This window comes from Ochotona princeps, chromosome 12 (assembly GCF_030435755.1).
Source record: "Ochotona princeps isolate mOchPri1 chromosome 12, mOchPri1.hap1, whole genome shotgun sequence".
NCBI lineage: Eukaryota > Metazoa > Chordata > Mammalia > Lagomorpha > Ochotonidae > Ochotona > Ochotona princeps.
In genome coordinates this window covers 8553213-8572208 of record NC_080843.1, presented here as the reverse complement: position 1 = coordinate 8572208, position 18996 = coordinate 8553213, and positions in this window count along the sequence as shown.

Here is an 18996-nt window from a genome sequence, read left to right as displayed (position 1 = left end):
CGCTCGCCTTAGAACGTCTCCCAGAGCTCTGGTATGCTCAAGGAGCATTGCTTCCTTTGCACGTCTGACCTGTCTTTGGGACACGAGATACCATGGTTTTCTCCTCTTACTCAGTCCTCATTGTCCAGCTCTGGGTGGAGGGAGTGGGGCGAGGAGGGAGGACAGTGACTGTAGTTTTTGAAGTTTCCATACACAGGAGAGTTGCTTTCCTGAGACAATTATTCCTCACATCAAGACTTTGCGTACAGGGCCAGTGTTGGGGTACAGAGCACTAAACTGCTGTCTGCAGTGCTTCTAGGGTAGCCGGGCCCCAGCCACACGTGGGGGAGACCTGGATTGAGTTTCGGGCTTCTAGCTTCCGCCTGACCCAGCCCTGCTTGTTGCGGCCATTGCAGGAGTGAAGCAGTGATGGGAGATCTTTCTCTGTCACTCTTCTTTGCAAAATAATAATAATAATAATAATAATAATAATAATAATGAAAAAGATGCAAAGTGTCACAAAATATTCATCCTATTCGAAAAAATTCCATCCTCTATATTTTGTTTATTTGTATATTTGCGTATATGTATGAAGGCACTGTAAAATGTTCATGGACAGCAGAATTTAACAATAAACCCCGGGCCTGGTGAGGTAGCCTAGTGACTAAAGTCCTTGCCTTGCACGCGCCGGGATCCTGTACGGGTGCCGGTTCTAATCCCGGCAGCTCCGCTTCCCATCCAGCTCCCTGCTTGTGGCCTGGGAAAGCAGTCGAGGACGGCCCAAAGCCTTGGGACCCTGCACCCGTGTGGGAGATCTGGAAGAGCTCCTGGCTCCTGGCTTCGGATCAGCTCAGCTCCAGCCATTGCAGTTGCTGGGGAGTGAACCATTAGACGGAAAATCTTCCTTTCTGTCTCTCTTCCTCTCTGTATATCTGCCTTTCCAATAAAAATAAATAAATCTTTAAAAAAAACCCCAAAGTGAAATCCATGCGCCTTTTTGTACAATTTGCGTTTTCCATGGGTTTTTGAAGACCCCCCCATGTTTTTGGTCATGCCCTGCCTATTTCCGCACACGAATTGAGGAGGCTGTGAACGTTCAAATCATTTCAACAAGGAGCCTAGAGTAAAAAACCTTGTAACAAAAAAGTGAAAAAGAGGCTGAGGGAAGATACGAAAACCAAGAACAAATGAGCTCTGAGCTTGCTGGGGGCAAAGCAAAAGAAGTCAGGGACGGACGTCAAGGAAGCAGGAGGGGCTACAGACTTGTGCTCGCGTGGAGTGAGGCTACGGGAGAGCCCTGGTGGCAGGGAGGGCAGCCTCCGTGGCGGCCACCGCAGGAGCCTGGCCGTGGGCAGTGGGCAGGGAGGCCTGGGGGAACCCCTGTGTCATGTGGGAAGACTATGGGATGGATGTGTTTGCTTTTCTTTTTTTAGAGAGAAGTATTTTATTTGAGAACAATTTCTTTTGTTTTACATTTTCTTGCTTCCTTTCCTGCTCCTTCTTCCCTCTCTCCTTCCCTCCCTCCCTCTCTTCCTTCCTTCCTGTTTTATGTTTTTGTCCCTGCTTTAATGTCATTTGGGAGTTATTTAGGCACATGTTTTAAAATATCCAAGCAAAGATATCTTGAAGCCAAAAATCACAATCTGGACAGTGAATGGTACAGTGTGGTAGCAAGGTCCTGAAGCTACTGGATTCCATATGACCTGTTATGGAGCTAATTTTTCAAACTATGAAGTTTGAAAAGGTTTATCATATGCAAAAATTGTGACTGTTTCATCTTGCAAATGCTGTGTATTCTTGCTTGCTTATTTATTATAATATTTGTTAATTTGAAGAATGCATTTCAAAACAAGTATATTAAAGTTTCTGTCTTCAAAGATTTTTGCTCTAAAGGGAGTCTTCAAACATTTACCACCCCCATCATATTGCATTTTTTAAAGAAGATTTATTTACTGTTATTTGAAAGGCAGATTTGCACAGAGACAAAGATCTTTCATCCGTTGGTTTACTTGCCAATTGACCACAATGGCCAAATCTGAGCTGATTTGAAGCTAAGACCCAGGAGTTTCTTCTGGGTCTCCCATGAGTAATGGGCCTAAGGACTTGCGCCATCTTCCGCTGCTTTAACAGGGAGCTGGTATCATTTGTAGTGCATAAACAGGGAGCTGGATCAGAAGTAAAGCAGCGGGGACTTGAACTGGTGCCCTTAAGGAATGGCAGCCCTGTAGGCAGACGATTAGTCTGTGAGCCACTGCATTGGTCCCGAAAAGTCGTCATTCAAAAATGTTTAGTGTGAATGTTTCTTTAAAATACGCTGTGCCCTGAATTTATTGGTTTTGGAGTTTTAAAAATTTAATTATTTTACTTATTTGGAAGGGAGAGAGACAGGGAAAGATCTGTCGTCCACTGGTTCATTTCCCGTTGCAACAGGCGGGCCTGAGCCACACTGGACCAGGCTACTGGGAACTCAGTGTGGGTTGCCCACATGGGTAGCAGGGACATCAGTGCGTAAGCCATCCCTGCTGCCTTCCAGGGTGTACAGCAGCAGGAAGATGGAATCAGGAGGGAGCTGCTGCTTCAGCCCAGGCGCCCTGACAGGGTATGTGGGCACCCTGAGACGTGACTGCATGGCTGTTTCACATGTCTGCCGCCACACAGACTTATTTTAATACTGACATTATGTAAGTAAAACACATCTGTCAGTAATAAAGCGAATAAAGTGTAAATGTGCATCCCCATGAACTCCCGTTAGGCAAATGCACTTGTGTAACAGCACCTAGCTCAAGTGGCAAAGTGCTGTCAGACTGCTAGAAACCTCCTGCCCCTCGCCAGCCATTCCCTCCTCCGCCCCACGATCACTGCCATCTTGTCATAACGACATCGTTGGTTAACTGTATGTTGTCACATGGGCTTCCGGGGCACTCATCACTAGCTTGGCTGAGTCTAGTGAGGCAGAACACCCATCACTGTGGGATACGTTCCATGACACACGGTTTGCTTCTGGCAAGGGAGTGCAGACTCCCAGGGTTTGTTATGACTTGGCCTCATAGCCCAGGAAGCCTTGTTAGGGTGGACAGAGGCTTGTACAGAGTTGGGGAACCATGAAAAAGCAGACTCAACTTTGTATACCCTGCAGTGTGTCCACGCCTTTGCACTCTCCTATTTTATGCCCACTTTAAAAGAATATCTAAAATGAACAGATTTCACATGTTTGACAATACATTTTTTTAAAAAAGATTTGTTTTTATTTGAAAGGCAGCATTACAGAGAGAAGAGGAGTCACACACACACACACACACACACACACACACACAGAAATTGCCCATCCCCTGGTTCATTTCCCAAATGGCCACAATATCAAGAGTTAAGTTGATCTGAAGCTAGGAGCCAGGAGTTTTTCTGGGTCCTGCAAGGGGTACAGGGCCCAAGGGCTTGAGCCATCTTCTGCCACCCTCCCAGACCTCAAGCAGGAACCTGCATTGAATATGGAACAGCCAGGACAGGACCCAGCACCCATGTGGGGCGCAGCACCACAGGCCGAAGCCCAGCCCCGTCAGTGTAGATGTCACACTCACTTGTTTTACATCCCGGGCAGTGTGAGTTGTTGGTTAACGTGCTGAAGGATGGTCTGTCGGACAGAGGGGAGCTGTCCTGCCCACCACTCCATCTAGGATGTCTGTTACCTTTCCAGCACATTCCTCAGTTGCTTTCTTTTTGTTCTGTTTTTATCAAGAGGAGAGAAGGTTTTTTTTTTTCCCAAGAAAACAGCATCTTGTGGAAAGAGAAGTCCCTGATCCAAAGTGTGCTCTTTTCTGCCAAATAATCCACAGGATGTTTTGTTTTCTTTTTAAAAGATTTATTTACTTTCATTGGAAAGTTAGATGTCAGAGAGGAGGAGAGACAGAGAGGAAGATCTTCTGTCTGGTGATTCACTCCCCAAGTGGCCACGATGGCCGGAGCTGAGCCAATCTGAAGCCAGGAGCCAGGAGCCTCCCCTAGATCTCCCACATGGGTGCAGGGTCCCAATGCATTGGGCCGTCCTCAACTGCTTTCCCAGGCCACAAGCAGGGAGCTGGATGGGTGGGGTTTTGAAGGGGTAGGGATGGTTGCAGGGTGAGGTTAGAAATGAAACAATGAGTTTATTCAAGTGGCAGTGATGCCAATATTGAGGCTTTGTTCTGACTCCATCCAGGGCATCCACTACAAGGAGGCCTCTTGACAACAGGGCTCAGCAGCAGCTGCATGGAAGCTCCTTTGTGAGCTGGGTCCCTCAGCTATTCTTGGGGACCCCAGTGAAGAAAAGGAATAAGCGGAATCAGTTCAGGCCGACCCGAGGACCATCCTGCAGGTGCCTTTGAGTCACACAAAAACTGCTTCTCTGGCTCAACATTGGTTAATGATGTTCATTGTATCAACCTTTTAAAGTGATGCTATACATTATACTTTTATGTTTACCCAGTGAAATGTTAAGTATAATGATTTGATACATTATCATCCTTTACAAATACATATGTAAATAAATACCTCTTAAACCTGGGGGAAATATGTATTTTGTCATCGTCCCTGATTTATGTTTCTATTCTCCCATAGAATTATATTCATATGAATGTAACATAATTTTTAAATTAATTACATTGCATTATGAGACGTAGTTTAATAGGCTCTGGGATTCCCCCAACCCCTCCCCTTACCCTCCCCCCATGGGGATTCCTCCACCTTGTTACAGTATTACAGTTCAAATTCAGTCAAGACTCTTTCATTGCAAGCATATACCAAGCATAGAGTCCAGCATCTTATTGTCCAGATAAATTCAATGATTTCTTGGGGAGACCATCTCTGGTCTGAAGGCAGAGCTGGCAGAATATCATCCAGATCAATTAAAAGCCCCAACACAACATCAACAACAATTTGAATGTAACATAATTTTAGGCTTGAATGCCTTTCCCAAGGCACTGGTGTTGTGGTGTAGTGAGCTAGCATGCCTCCTTGAGAAGCCAGCATTCCATGTCCGAGGGCCGTTGTGAGACCCAGCTGCTCTGCTTCCCATCCAGCTCCCTGCTAAGGCCTAGGAGGACGGTGGCGGGTGGCCAAAGTGCTTGGGCCCCGGGCAGCCAGTTAGGAGACCTGAATGCAGCCCCCGGCTCCTGGTTTCTCCTTGGCTCAGCTGTGGCCATCGCAGCCACTTGCAGAGGGAGCCAGCTGGACCTCTCCCTCACCTCTCATTCTGCCTTTCCAATGAAGAAGCAATTAAAAACAATTGGTCACTTTATTGTTTTTAGTAAAATTATGACTGCTGACTGAAAATCTTGCTTTTTTTCTTGAAAAGGTCAGATACTTAGCATGAGAATTCTATATTTAGTTATAATCTACATCAAAACATAGTTGATCAAAGTGACAATATGTTACAAATTTTAGTATGTGTTTGTTGAAGTTAAAGCTTCATTTTATTGGAATCATTGCTTGGTGGTGTGAATGACGGAGCACAGCTACCCAAAACGTCAGATTTACAGAGAAGAGGCAGAATGGGAAAGATCTTCTATCTACTGTTTTCTTCCCAAATGGCTGCAATGGCTGGAGCTGAGCCAGTCCAAAGTCAGGAGCCAGGCGCCTCCTCTGGGTCCCCCACATGGGCACAGGGTCCCAAGGAGCAAGAAGCTGGATGAAGAGTTGCACAGCTACTTCATGAACTGGCATCTGTAAAGAACATTGGCTTGAAGTGGAAGATGAGTCTGATGGGATGTAGTATCAGTTTTATTTTTTATTAAAAAAAAATAGAAAACTTTGGCCCAGTGCGATGGCTCAATGGCTATATTCTCACCTTGCAAGCGCCAGGATCCCATGTGGGTGCCGGTTTGTGTCCTGGCTGCTTCACTTACTATCTAGCTCCCTGCATATGGCCTGGGAAAGCAGTAGAGGATGGCCCAAAGCCTTAAGAATCCTGTACCCAACTGGGAGATCTGAAAGAAGCTTCTGGTTCCTGGCTTCAGATTGGTCCAGCTCCAGCCTCTATGGCCATTTGAGGAGTGAACTAGCGTATTGAAGATCTTTCTCTTTGTCTCTCCTTCTTCCTGCAACTCTGATCTATCTTTCCAACAAAAATAAATAAATCTTGAAAAAAAAGAAAACTTTAACTCTTGAGATAAACCAGCATGAGGAGTCTCATTGGAATAAAAAATTGGATTTGATGCAATAATTTATATGATACAAGAAATCATGTGTGGGTTTTGTTGGGAACACTTGCAAAATGTATTATTTCCAGAAAAATTCTATTACACTAAAAATCCCACCAATAACTTTTTTTTGGCCATCACTAACTTTTATATCATTATTATCATTTGGGAGTTTCTCTTTATGCTAGGCATGAACATTAAGAGACGATGAAATAAATTGCTTTTTTTAAAAATGGGGAAAAAGTTCTTTTTGCGTGCAGTATTTTTTTTTTTTTTTGCAAAAGCTCTTTTTGCTTTATCCCCTAAGAATTATTCCTCAAAACTGATACAAGCCTTGACAATAGTTGGGGATGCTGGTGGCAATGCAGAGGAAAGAACATTCTTTTCTTCCACTATTCTGCTCCATTCTAGATCTGAAATCCCAGCTGAACACTTCATTTCTTACAAGATAATAGCAGAAATGTGTGTCAGGCAGGAAGCTGGGACTCCTACGGGAGTGCCCTGCGGTTAATCAGTAGAGACGGCTTTGCTTTTGCTTGCCAGCTGAGGGTTTGGATTGGGTGCCTGCCTAGGTGACGCAGCAGCAATCTCAATTCTCCAAGGGGCAAGCAGCCCAGGAGACTTTCAGAACCGATAGCCAGTTTTGAGGGTAGATTTGTTAAGCTGAAAAGGACTCTAGCAGGATTTCCCAAAGCATCTATTATAGTCTGCCTCTTATAAACAGCATACAGTTGACTTGATGCATATGTGTGATGTGTTTTGGTTACAAAGCTGAGTGATGCTTTGGCACAAAAAACAGCAAAGACATGGGGGCCCAGCGTGATATCCTAGTGGCTAATGTCCTTAACTTGAATGTCCCAGGATCCCACATGAGTGCTTTTTCATGTCCCAGCAGCCCCATGTCCCACTCAGCTGCCTGCCCATGGCCTGGGGGAGCAATGGACAGCCCAAAGCCTTGGGACCCTGCACCCACGAGGGAGACCCAGAAGAAGCTCCTGGCTCTTGGCTTCGGATCAGCTCAGCATCGGTTGTTGCGGCCACCTGGGGAATGAACCAGTGGACAAAAGATCTTCCTCTCTGTGTCTCCTTCTCTGTAAATTTGACTTTCCAATGAAAATAAATAAATCTTTAAAAAAAGAAACAGCAAAGACACTGTGTCAGTTACTGGACATGTCTGTATTCCCAAACTGTAGTGGTGAAAATGGGGAAAGGCTGGTCCCCTGGCTGTAGTTTTCTGACCTCCTTGTATTCTATAAAAAAGGTTATTAAGTTCAGCAGCACAGGGTCAGCAGGAATGATAATGACCTTCCATCTACTGATCGACTCTGAAATCCTACAACTTCTCGGGCTAGGCCAGGGTGAAGCTGGGAACTCATGTGCATGTGCCTGTGTCATGTGTGGCAGGGCCTCAATCACTGGAGCCATCACCATTATTATTGCTAGGGTACAGGGTGTGTGTGTGTGCGTGTGTGTGTGTGTAGGCGTTACAGGGACCTAATCACTCGAGCTATCACTAATGCTGCTGCCCCTAGGGTCTGGAAACTGGAACCAGGGGTCAGAGCTGGAAATTGAATCCAGGTACTCTGATGCAGGATGTGAGTGCTTTTTTCACTAGGCTAACTGTCTACCCCCATCCAGGTTTCATCTCAAAGGGATAGTTTGGGTAGGTTCAAAGTTCCTTTCCTTTAGATATGGAAGAGGATTGCTCCATGGTCCTGTGTCCTCTGCTGGTGTCCAGGAGCTCAGGCTCACCTGGGTGTCCATGCCCTTTCAGATAGCCAGAGGTCCTTCTCTGGAAAGTTTTAGGACTTTGGTTCTTATTTTATTTGTTTTCACATACTTAAAAGGCAGAGCAATGGATGAGAGAAACAGAGGAAGGGCAAGAGCAGAAGGAAGCAGAGAAGGAAAAGGCAAAGAGAGAGACACCTTCCATCCATTGACTCTCTCTCCAAACATCTGCCATTGCCAGAGCTGAGCCAGGGCTGGGCCAGGGAGCCAGGAGCTCCATGCAGGCCTCTGTCATGGACGACAGGGACCCGAATACTTGGGCCATGCCACATCTCCTTGGGTATGCATTAGCAGGAAGCTGGATTGGAGGAAGCGGTGGGACTTGAACCCTGCCATCCCTATGTGGGATGTGAGCATCCCAACTGTTGGTTTTATCCACTGCAATATCCATCTCCATTTTATTTTAATGACCAAGTGTCTTCATGGTTTCAGCTATCAACTCCCTAAAGCCTTTTGATAAGGGAAAGCTAATTTGATTAAACTAACTATAGTAAAAGAAAATCTTGGAAGAGTGTTAGAAAGTTCAGAGGAGGTTTTAGAATTGGAACTCTTGGGATTTAAGGCAGCTATTTCAAAATGGAGAATTAATTGTGGTTGGGCAAACTTTGTAAATAATAGCCTAGGATTGTAAGCATAGTGAAGCAGGGAACTAAAAGCAAATTTTAATGAGTAAGTTGTTTGATAGATTATCTCTTTGCCCGGATTAAAATACTTCTGTCCTGCCAAGAAAATTGTTTGTCCAAATGTGCAAAACTCTTTATCCAGACAAACTGGCTTGCAGGAATTTCCTGAAGTAAACAGCCTTATCTCTCTGTGCAAAGATTTCCTGGAGCAAACGATTAAGTCATGTTGAGACAGGTGGTCTTTGTCCTTGGTCCTAACAGTTAAGCTATGTAGCTGGACATCAGTGTTGTCCGTTCTCAGTTTTATCTGATTAATATTAAGGAGAAAAATGTGTTCAGATGGGTTCTATTGGCTGTCTTTCAGGGACCCTCTGTGTTTTGTTATGAATATTTCTAACCGACTACTACTTCAAATTTTACTTTCTACTTTTTTCCCCTAGATTCTTCTCTGGTACCTTTCAAATGGATGCTGTAGTGAGTCTTTTAGTCTTGTGTCAATTTGAGCAAATCCCGTGGCTCTCTTTTCCAGTTTATTTGTTGCTTAGTTGTTGGCAGGCTCTTTCCTCCTACGTCTGATTTTTTTGGTGGTAGGGGAAGGATAGGAAATAGGGTTGAAGAGTGGTGATGGATTAAGGAGAGGGCAGAGGAGTGGAAGCTCTCAGGACTTAAGGGCCTGCCCCTTGGGCCGGGGGGCCTGCCAGGGGGCCTGTTGGGGGTGGTGTTGGTCCGGAGAGGAGACCTCTCCTAGCACTGTCAGGAGGTGGCTGCACTAGGAAAACTCCTGCTGTCCGTGTCCTGCTGTGCTGCTCTCACACAGTAATTCAGAAAGAGAGGAACTTCTTTTCCACAGTTCTAGAGCCTGGGCATCTGCAGTCAAGGTGCTGCACTGCAAGGCTTGTTGTCTGTTGAAGGCCCAGACTCTGCTTCCCAGAGGGTGTCCTCAACGCAGCACCCACTGGAGCGGTGTGGGGTGGAAAGTTCTTCCTTTGGCAGTAGAGCAAAAACCCACGTTCATAGCCACTGGGGTTGAGCATATGTGCCCGAACACCACCTCCAAAGTCCCACCCCCCAGTTGCTCTAAACTGGGGGTTAAGTTTGAACAGGAATCAAGAAGAAGCCCATAGCACCTAGCAGCAGAGACGCATGAACATCTCTGCACGTGAGAGCTTTAAGACAAAGCTCTTGGGCCTAGTGCGATGGCTTAATGGCCAAATCCTCACCTTGTAAGAGCTGGGATACCCTGTGGCTGCCGGGTCGTATCCCAGCTGCTCTGCTTTCCTTCTTGCTCCCTGCTTGTGGCCTGGGTAAGCAGTTGAGAATGGCCCAAAGCCTTGGACCCTGCACCCACATAGGAGACGTGGAAGACACTCCTGGCTCCTGGCTTCAGATCAGCTCAGCTCCAGCTGTTGTAGCCATTTGGGGAGTGAACCAGCAGATGGAAGATCTTTCTGTCTCTCCTCTCTCTGCAAATCTGATCTGCCTTTCCAATAAAAATAAATAAATCTTTGGAAAAAAAAAAGGCAAAGCCCTCATCTCTATCAGCTCCACAAAAGTGCCCCCAAAGCAGGGCACTTGCTGTGTATGTGTGACCTGATCTATTTCTAATTTTCCTTTGAGTTGTTTTATTTTCCTTCTTTGTAGATCTTCCCGAGTTACCATTGCGCAACAGTGGAGACAAACTTAGCATCTGAATAAATGATTTTGTCCTACATTATACACTGGAACAAAAACGCTAACTTAGATATCTGTGGGAAATGACATTTTGGGGTTTTTCCTTTACTAATGCCCTGAATGTTCTAGATTTTTCATGTTTATGATGAACAGTATGGGAAAATAACCTACAAACATCCTCTATGTGAAACACTGTGGATTGCTTATTCAAGATCCGTCTCTTTCTCTCTGTCACTTTTCTGCCCTTTTAGGCCCTGGGGACTTATCCATCCCTGCTCTGTTCTCCTGTGTGCTGGCTTCTCTTTAGGTGTGGCCAATGGGCAGAACTAGCATGAGGCGAATGGGCAGAAGGAGGGAGCAGTGGGTACTTCTTTCCCTGTTCCATCGGTGCTGTCATGCCAGGGGCTGGTTTCATCCCTTACAAGAACGTTTCATCCCCATGTGTCCAGTTTTCACTAGAATCGATCACAACCTTGTTTTCATTCTCAGTCAAGCTGGTGGGGAGGTAATTACCCCTTGCTTGCTTTTTCTTGAGCTGCGTATACTCCTGTAAATGATTCCTGCATTCACCTCTCTCTCTCTGTGACTTCAATTTCCTGCTGAGCCCTGGCTAAGCACCATGGAAAAGCTGTGTGATGGCCTTCATTTCTTGTGATTCTCTTTCTTCATTTGTGAAATATGGATTTAGAGTAGGCTGGTGTTTCTCATGTTGCCCTTGCTTCATATTAACAAGTGTTTTTTTCTAAAGGTGACTCTACTGATGTACATTCTTGATGAAAATGTAAAGCAGTGCTACTATGAGAAATAGTGAGATAGTTCCTCAACTACCATGGTTTATGTAGAATTCTTCCTACTAGGTATATATCCTCAAGAATTGAAATCAAGGTCTCGATGCTGGTACTGTGGTATATGGGTTATGCCACTGCCTTTAGTACGGGCATTCCACATTGAAGTGCTGTCTGCTCTGCTTCTGACCCATCTTGCTGCCAATGAATGAGCCTAGGAAGAAGCCATGGGCCTTTCCACCCATGTAGAAGTCCAGGATAGAGTTCTTCGCTCCTGGTTCTGACCTGCCCAGACCTAGCTGTCGTGACTACTGGGGAGTGAGCCAATAGGTTCAAAATTGATCTTTCTCTTTCTCTCCGTTTACCCCTTTTCTCTTTCTTTCCCTGCCTTTTAAATAAATAAAAAAAGAAACAAATCTTGAATTGAAGAAAGTAAGATCAGGGTCTCAAAAGAGATATTTGTATGCCAACGTTTGTAGCAGCACGTTCATAACAGCCATGAAATGGAAGCAACTCCAACGTAGGTTGGTGGATGAGTGGATACATACAACATGGTCTAGCTATACAACAGAATATTGCTTAGCCTTAAAGAGGAAGGAAATGCTAAGAAATACTGAGTCATAGATGACCCCTCAGGATGTTATATTGTATGAAATAAAAAATCACAAGAAGAGAAATACACATGATTCTATATCTTGAGTTGTCGAAATCATAGATGTGACATAGCACGGTGGTTACCAAGGGCTGGGGAGAGGTGGTGGGGAGGGAAAAAAGTGTATGGAGTTTCACTTTTCTAAGATGAAAAATTCTGAAGCTGGGCTATACAACAATGTGAAAATATTACTGAACTGTATGTACATTTAAAAATGGTTACAATGATAAATTTTACGTTAATACTTATTTTACCATAATTTAAATTTATGAAGCTTTTCACTAGTCGAAGGAGGGAGTGCCATTAGGTTTGGAAAAGTAGGTATACTATACATTTTTTGGTTTATGAAGCACAGTCCAAAAGGACCCAGAGACATCTAGTTGCTTTAAGATCACTTCTCAGAATGCATGGGTACTGGAGTTTGGGACACACACAAAAAAGATAATCTCTACATCCCACATGGGTCTCAATCCTGTGGTTCTTTGTGAGCCTGAAAATGATCAACTCCAGCCACCATTATCTCTGACATTTATTTGCTGTCTTTGCCTGAATTCATGGATCCTCTTTGCCACAGATGTGTCTGGATGATGACAGATGGAGAAGATTGGTACTCGGTGACCAGAATCCACGTTGACAGCCTTGGGAGGCCAAGGTAAGCTGCGCTGGCCCTCTTGGGCCGTGTCTGAGTACAGGATGGAGGGGGCCTTGTCAGCTTAACTGCAGGTTGCCAGAGGACAAACATTTTCTTTGTGAATAGCTTTCAACTGTTCTTCTGGTTAATAATATCATTAATGTGAATCAAAACCCAGGAACATACACTTCTAAAGGGCTTATCTTAAAATCTCCCATGTAACCGAATGTTCTAAAGAATTGTTGGGAATTTTACAAGGACTTTTCTTCTTTCTTTCTTTCTTTCTTTTTTTTTTTTTTTTGGAGTATGTTTATTGCCTGAGGAATCTGACTGCAATAATCTGACATAGTCCCTGCCTGGTCAAGTTGTATATGCACTCTTCCTTCTATACTTCCGTCTAAGGGTAATCCTTGGCCATTAAGAAAAACTACCACAGATTTTATTTTTAAATTACTTCAAAGAGACCAGTAAAGGCAGAAAATTCCAGAACAATGGTTTCCCTTGAATTGGAGAAAAACGTTGGTGTCATTTATGCTCCTTCTTTATTAGCGTCGAAGTGGCATGGTAGGGAATCAATGAGACAGTTTGCTTGTCTCCCATCCTGGACTCTAGAGACATGGGTTTCTAGGTTTCCTTCCGTCTGTGTTCTAGCAACCTGAGGAAACAGGAAAACATGCAAGGAGACAACTGCTGTCAACTTTCCCATCACCTCCTCCTGAGACCTCATGCTGTGCGGGTTTGATGTTTGGGACATTGCAGCCACCTTGTAGCTAAAGGGAAAAGCTCACACGCCTCGCAGAGAGGTTCCCTAGGGCTCGGGGTGGGTCAGTTGTACTACCACCTGTGTTTGGACTTCTTGTTCATAACCAACCTCCTCCACGTGAACACATTCAATTCAATAGATTCTTGTTAAGTGTCTCTAATCTGCTAATTGCTGCCATAAGCACTCTAAAAGCATCAATGAACAGAGATTCTTGCCTTTATAGAGCTGCTTTCTAGCCACTTTCAGTCATGATCCTGTGACCTAATGTCCACGTGTTACCTAACCTCCTGGATTCAGTACATTGTTGTGCTGGCTCTACTCCTCCCACCTTACAAGAACTGACTGTAAATTTTAAGGGATTTTTAGAGCCTGTTGTCAAACACAATTATTACTTTTTATACACTTAAAATTATGAGGAAATATTCAGTGTTTGTCCTATCTACTAATTCTATCATCATCTATTTTTTTGAAGTTACTAGTGGTTTTGGGTTTCATGTGATGCTAATAGTAGATAATACGTCACTACCATGCATCTCTCCCCAAGTCTTTGGTATCTTTCCGTTGGTCACAGTGGGGATGTTTTTGCCATGAATATGACAACTACTACCAATCAGGATTTGATTTATTGTTCTAATGACTTCCTGGACTTAAGAATGAGATAAGATGATAAGATGTTAATGACCCAGATAACTCCAAGAGTGTCATATCTGCAGCATTGCATTGTGAATAGTGCAAAAGTTTGAGGAATAGTCTTCCGCTATTAGAAACATGTTTTCTGAATTAGCCAAAGAGTAACTCGCATCACTGACAATCAAGTGATATTCGGATATGTATCTTCATTGCTTCACCTGAATCTTACTCATTAGGGCAAACAAAATTAAGAGCCAACTTTCCTCATGAAACTTTACTCCTGTATTAGTTGAAACCATAGGCTGGTTGGGAAAAAAAGGAGCTTGGAAAAAAAAAATCAAAGAAAGTATTGTACAATAATCAATCAGCTGCATGGAATGTATAGTATAGAGTATTACATTCTTTTTTTTTTGCATTGTATTTTAAAAAGACTAATTTTATTTTTATTTGAAAGACCAAGTTACAGAGAGAAGGAGAGAAAGAGAGAGAGGGAAGAAGAAGTGATGGAGGGAGGGAGGGAACTCTTCTATTTACAGGTTCTCTCCCTAAGCTGTTGCCATAATGGCTAGAGCTGAGCCGAAGCACAGCCAGGAGCCAGGAGCTTCCCAAGCCTTCCATTTGGGTGTTGGAGCCCAAGGACTTGGACCCTCATCTGCTGCTTTCCCAAGCCAGAACACAGAGCTGGACTGGAAGTGGAGCAGACATCTGCCGAGCCCTGCCATACAGCGGGAAGTTCTTTGCGGCCCTGCCTGCAATGGAACAATACTCTTCACAACGTAGTGTCCCCCACATCCACTGCACGGACCCCAACAAAAAATGTTCTAATGACCTGAGCATAGTCAAACTCAAAGGTAGGTAAGAAATGATGCTTTCCTCCAAGTAATTTATAAGCTATCAGCCAGTTGAGCACTGATTGAGCAAGGTCCAGATACAGGAAGTTCTTGTTTATGTCTGATAACTATTCTGGTAGAAGAGGATTTGGCTGAATTTCTGTCCAGAGTGGGTTGAGGACATACATACTGTGGGACTGTGGCAATGTATGCATTTGATCAAATAGAAGATCTTGAGATGAAAAGCACAGTAAGAACTTGTCCCTTTTTTGTGTTCGTTTAAACATCATCCCCCTGAAATGAAGAAAAAAAGAGGCACATATGATATCAGAACCTGCAATTGCAATTCAACTGAAAAAGAAATGGGCAAAGAAGTTGAATTAACTTTTGTTGTGTTAGGGTCCGGTTTTGTCAATTTCCCATGAACAACAAAGAGCCTTACTGATAATGCAAAAGCAAGCAGAGTTTATTGTGCCAGCATGCTGGGGTCAGACCGATCTTGGGGCACGCAGGCCAGCCAAGGAAGGGGTCGGACCCTGAACTAGCAAAAGGCTAGAGATTATATAGGCCCCTTCAGTCGTTACATGCTTCATAGCCCACGCAAAGTCAAACACAGCAATCAGACACGTCATCTTTTAGGGCTTCCAGGTGCAAACAGTCCACTTCGTTCCCAGACATATTCTCTTTAAGACCCCTGGTCTAGACAACTCATTCCATTCCCACACACATTATCTTTAAGGCCCCTCTGTTCCTGGGACCAGATGGTTGTGCGACTGTCCTCCTGCACCTGGGTGCATTCTATAGATAAGGCTTGTGACACTGTTCACAAGGTCACAGAGGGACAAGGAACACATTTATTGCTAAGGTGGAGTTTTCCTGTGGTCCAGATGTATCCCAACCTAGTAAAGCAGCAGCTTCTTGGCACGAAAGGGCCTAACATTGCCTAACGCTAACATTTTACATTTTAACATACTAACATACTAACATTCGAACGTTTTAACTAACATTATACTATAACTAACGGTTATAGGTTAACTATGTCTGTCCCAGACCTTTATTCCCTGGTGCCTCAGAATGTGACTGCATTTGGAGAGAGAGGTGGGGAGGGGTCTTTTTATTTTTACGTAAAATTTGTTTAAATTTTATTTTTTGATGATGCTTGCATGTGGACCATTGTTAGGGTTGAAAGGGTCGAGGAATAAGGTAAAGTGGATGAGATGATTTGTTTCCAACTTTCTTTTTCTTCTTCCTGTATTTGGGGGAAGGGGAGAGAATGCAAGAAGCCACACCCAGCATCCTAACTGCATCAGTACCCGGGGAAGGGGGGATGGATGGCCACCTGAAGTCATCCCAGGGTCCCTGATGTGGAGCATTCTCTAAGGGTACTGCTCAAGTGGTTTTGATAGTTCTAAAATGCTGTTGATTTCATTGATCCAAGGATGAGGAAATCCTTCCAAGGTCCATTGGCTGACATATTTCATCCTAGAGTCTCCTCTTGCCCAGATATTTGCTGCCAGTGCTTGGTTGAGAGAGTTGTCCCATCTGTTTTGCCCTCCTTCCTTTGCTATGGTACTACATGTCCTCTGCAGACCCAAATGGACTGCTATATGCATATGTGCATCTGGGCATGCTATCCACTGCACCATCTTAAGCAACTGAGGAAGGCCAGTTCTGACTCATGCACTGCACAGTCAGACCATAGAAGCTTTGATTCTCCCTGCAGTTGGAGTTCTCAGTCTTGTGGTTCAGTTGAGGGGGTGGGAGAGTCTCCAAAGAAACCTTGTCTGAGGTGACCGCAGAGTGGACTCCTGTATGTGTCAGCCATTATGGGAGCAGGTTCTGTCTGTCACCCACATCAGCCAACACACACTGGTGGTTGCAGTTGGTGGGTAAGTTCTGTCTCCAGCCCCATCTCTTAGGCAAACCAATGGATGCCGCAGCCCAGTCCAATCCTGCCCACCACACACTCAGTCCTCATACACAAGAAGGAACTGCAGCCCAGTCTAGGCAACTCCCAGTAACTTCCACAGGGCCTGCCCCACAACCCTGGTTCCTACGTATGCCGGTACGTGCAGCAGACTTGTTCAGTCTGTCCTGTATCCCATCCAGCTTTTGTACACACCTATGGGTATTGCAGCCTGGCTTGGCTCAACCGACCCCACTATCCAGCTCACACGTATGCTGGCAGGTGCTACCACCTGTCTAACCAGGCCCATCCTCAGCCCTGGTTCTCATGCTCACAAGTGGGAGTTGCAACCTATCAGAGAGGTGCCCACCATTTCTTTTCTGGGCCCACTCCCAGCCCCAGATCTTGCACTGTACAGGTGGTTCTGTGGGCTAGCTGGACAGGATTGCCCCTAGTCTCAGCACTTGCAACTGATGCTATGACAAAGCCCAACCAGCCTGTACTTACTCTGGCTCGTGCAAGCACCAGTGGATAGTCGCTTAGCCTAGCCTAGCTTTCTCCCTAACCTAGTTCACATGCAGGCCAACTGGTATTGTAGCCTGTCTAGTCTTGTCCCAGTTGTCACGTTCACCAGTGGAAGCAATGGCCTTGCAGGGAAGTACTCACTGCCCCTATACTTGGTTCGCTGTACCCTGTACCCCATCAGGTCTCACATATGCTGGTGGGTGATGCTGCTCAGTGTGGCATGGCCCGCCTCACCTTGGCATTTGCTGATGGGTGTTGTAGTCCAGCCTGGCTGTGTCTGCCCCTGGTTCCAGCTCATGCTGGTGGGTGTTGCAGCTTAGCCCAGCCCAACCAGCCCCCAGGCCCGGCCTTAATGGGAACTGGCTCGCGTTGTGGTCAAACCTTGCCTATCCTGTACCCTGTCCTAGTTCTCAGATCTGCCAGTGGATATTATGAACTGGCCTGCCCTCAGACCTAACCCATACATATCCTGGTGGATACTATAATTTGGCCATGTCTGGGCTGCTTCTAGTCTTGATCCTTGTGCTCACCTGCAAGGACTGTGTCCTGACAGAGGAGTTCTCCAAGTACCTCTACCAGGTCACCTGTCAGTGGCAGATCTCATGCGCACTTGTGGTTTCTTGGCCCAGCCTGTCTTTGCCTACTTCCTGTCCTGGCACGTACAGTGACCTTGCCTGAATGGCCCAGCCCCGTTCTGGCTCTTACTATTGGGTGCTACACCCCAGCCATACCTGGTTAACCCCCAGACCCAACTCTTATATGGTTCAGCAGGTGCAGAGACTTAGCCCAGCCCATCCTACACCCACCCTGGTGCTCGCAATCAGCACTGGGTGTTGGAGCCTAGCCAGGTCTGGCACACTCCAGACCCAATCTACACCCATGCTAAGGTATACTGCAGCCATGTCCAGCCTGATTCACTGCCCCCATTCAGGCTCTTATGTTCATCAGTAGGACCAATAATTCAGCCAGGTCATCATCCCCTTAGCTCCCTGACCAGGCCTGCTCCTGGCCACAGATACTGCATGTGCCAGTAGTTGCTTTGATCCAGTCCGGCATAGCCCATTCTCCTTGGCCTTTGCTATTGGATGCTACAGCCCGTTCTGTCCCACCTTCAGTCTCAACTCTTGATGGTGGGTGCTGTAGCCCAGCCCTGTCAAATTGACCCCTGTCTCTGGCTTTCATGCAAACTGGTAGGTGTAATAGCCTAGCCTATCATGGACTGCACTTCAGCCCGATTCCTACACATGTCAGCATGTTAGGTTTGGCCCAATCCTGCCTGGTCTCCTCCCACCAGCCCCCCAACCAGCCGATACACTTGTTGACATGTGGAGCAGTCTTGCCCGCCTGACAAACACCCGGCACTGACTCATGTGCTCACCAGTGGGAGCTACAGCCCACCATGAGAGTTCTCCAAGTCCCTCCACCAGGCCTACTCCAAGACCCAGATTTCACGAGAGCCAGTGGTTGCTACATCCTTACTGATATATTCTGCTTCCTCTGTCTTAGCCTCTGTGTGTGCTTGAAGATGTTGTGACCCTGCCTGCCCCACGCCCTTCCTGGGTACATCTGTGGGTGCTGTAACCTGGACCAATCTGGCCTATTCCCAACCCAGTACCCATGAGTGTCTTGGGGTTCCATTTTCATGCTTAACTCAGCCTGTCACCCACCCCAGCTCTTGAGCAAACCAGTGGATGCTGCAGTTCCACAGAGGACTGTCCCACAAATCCCCCACAGAATCTGTCCCTATACCTGGTTCTCTTGTGTGCTGGTTCGTGTCATGGCCCAGCCTCATGTTACCCGTCCCATGTTCCAACACTCACTGGTGGGAACTGTGATCTAGTCCTGTCAGGTAGGCCTCCCGCCCTAACGTTGTGCACCAGTGGGTGGTGGTCAGTGGTGATTGATACTAACTAGTCCAGTTCAGGTCTCCCACATGGGCAGGTGCATTGGTCTGACCTAGTAAGGTCCTCCAGCTTCCTTCTTCCAAACTGCTCAGTATCAGCCCTCTCACTCACCTGGAATTACAGTGGCCTTGTCGGCAGA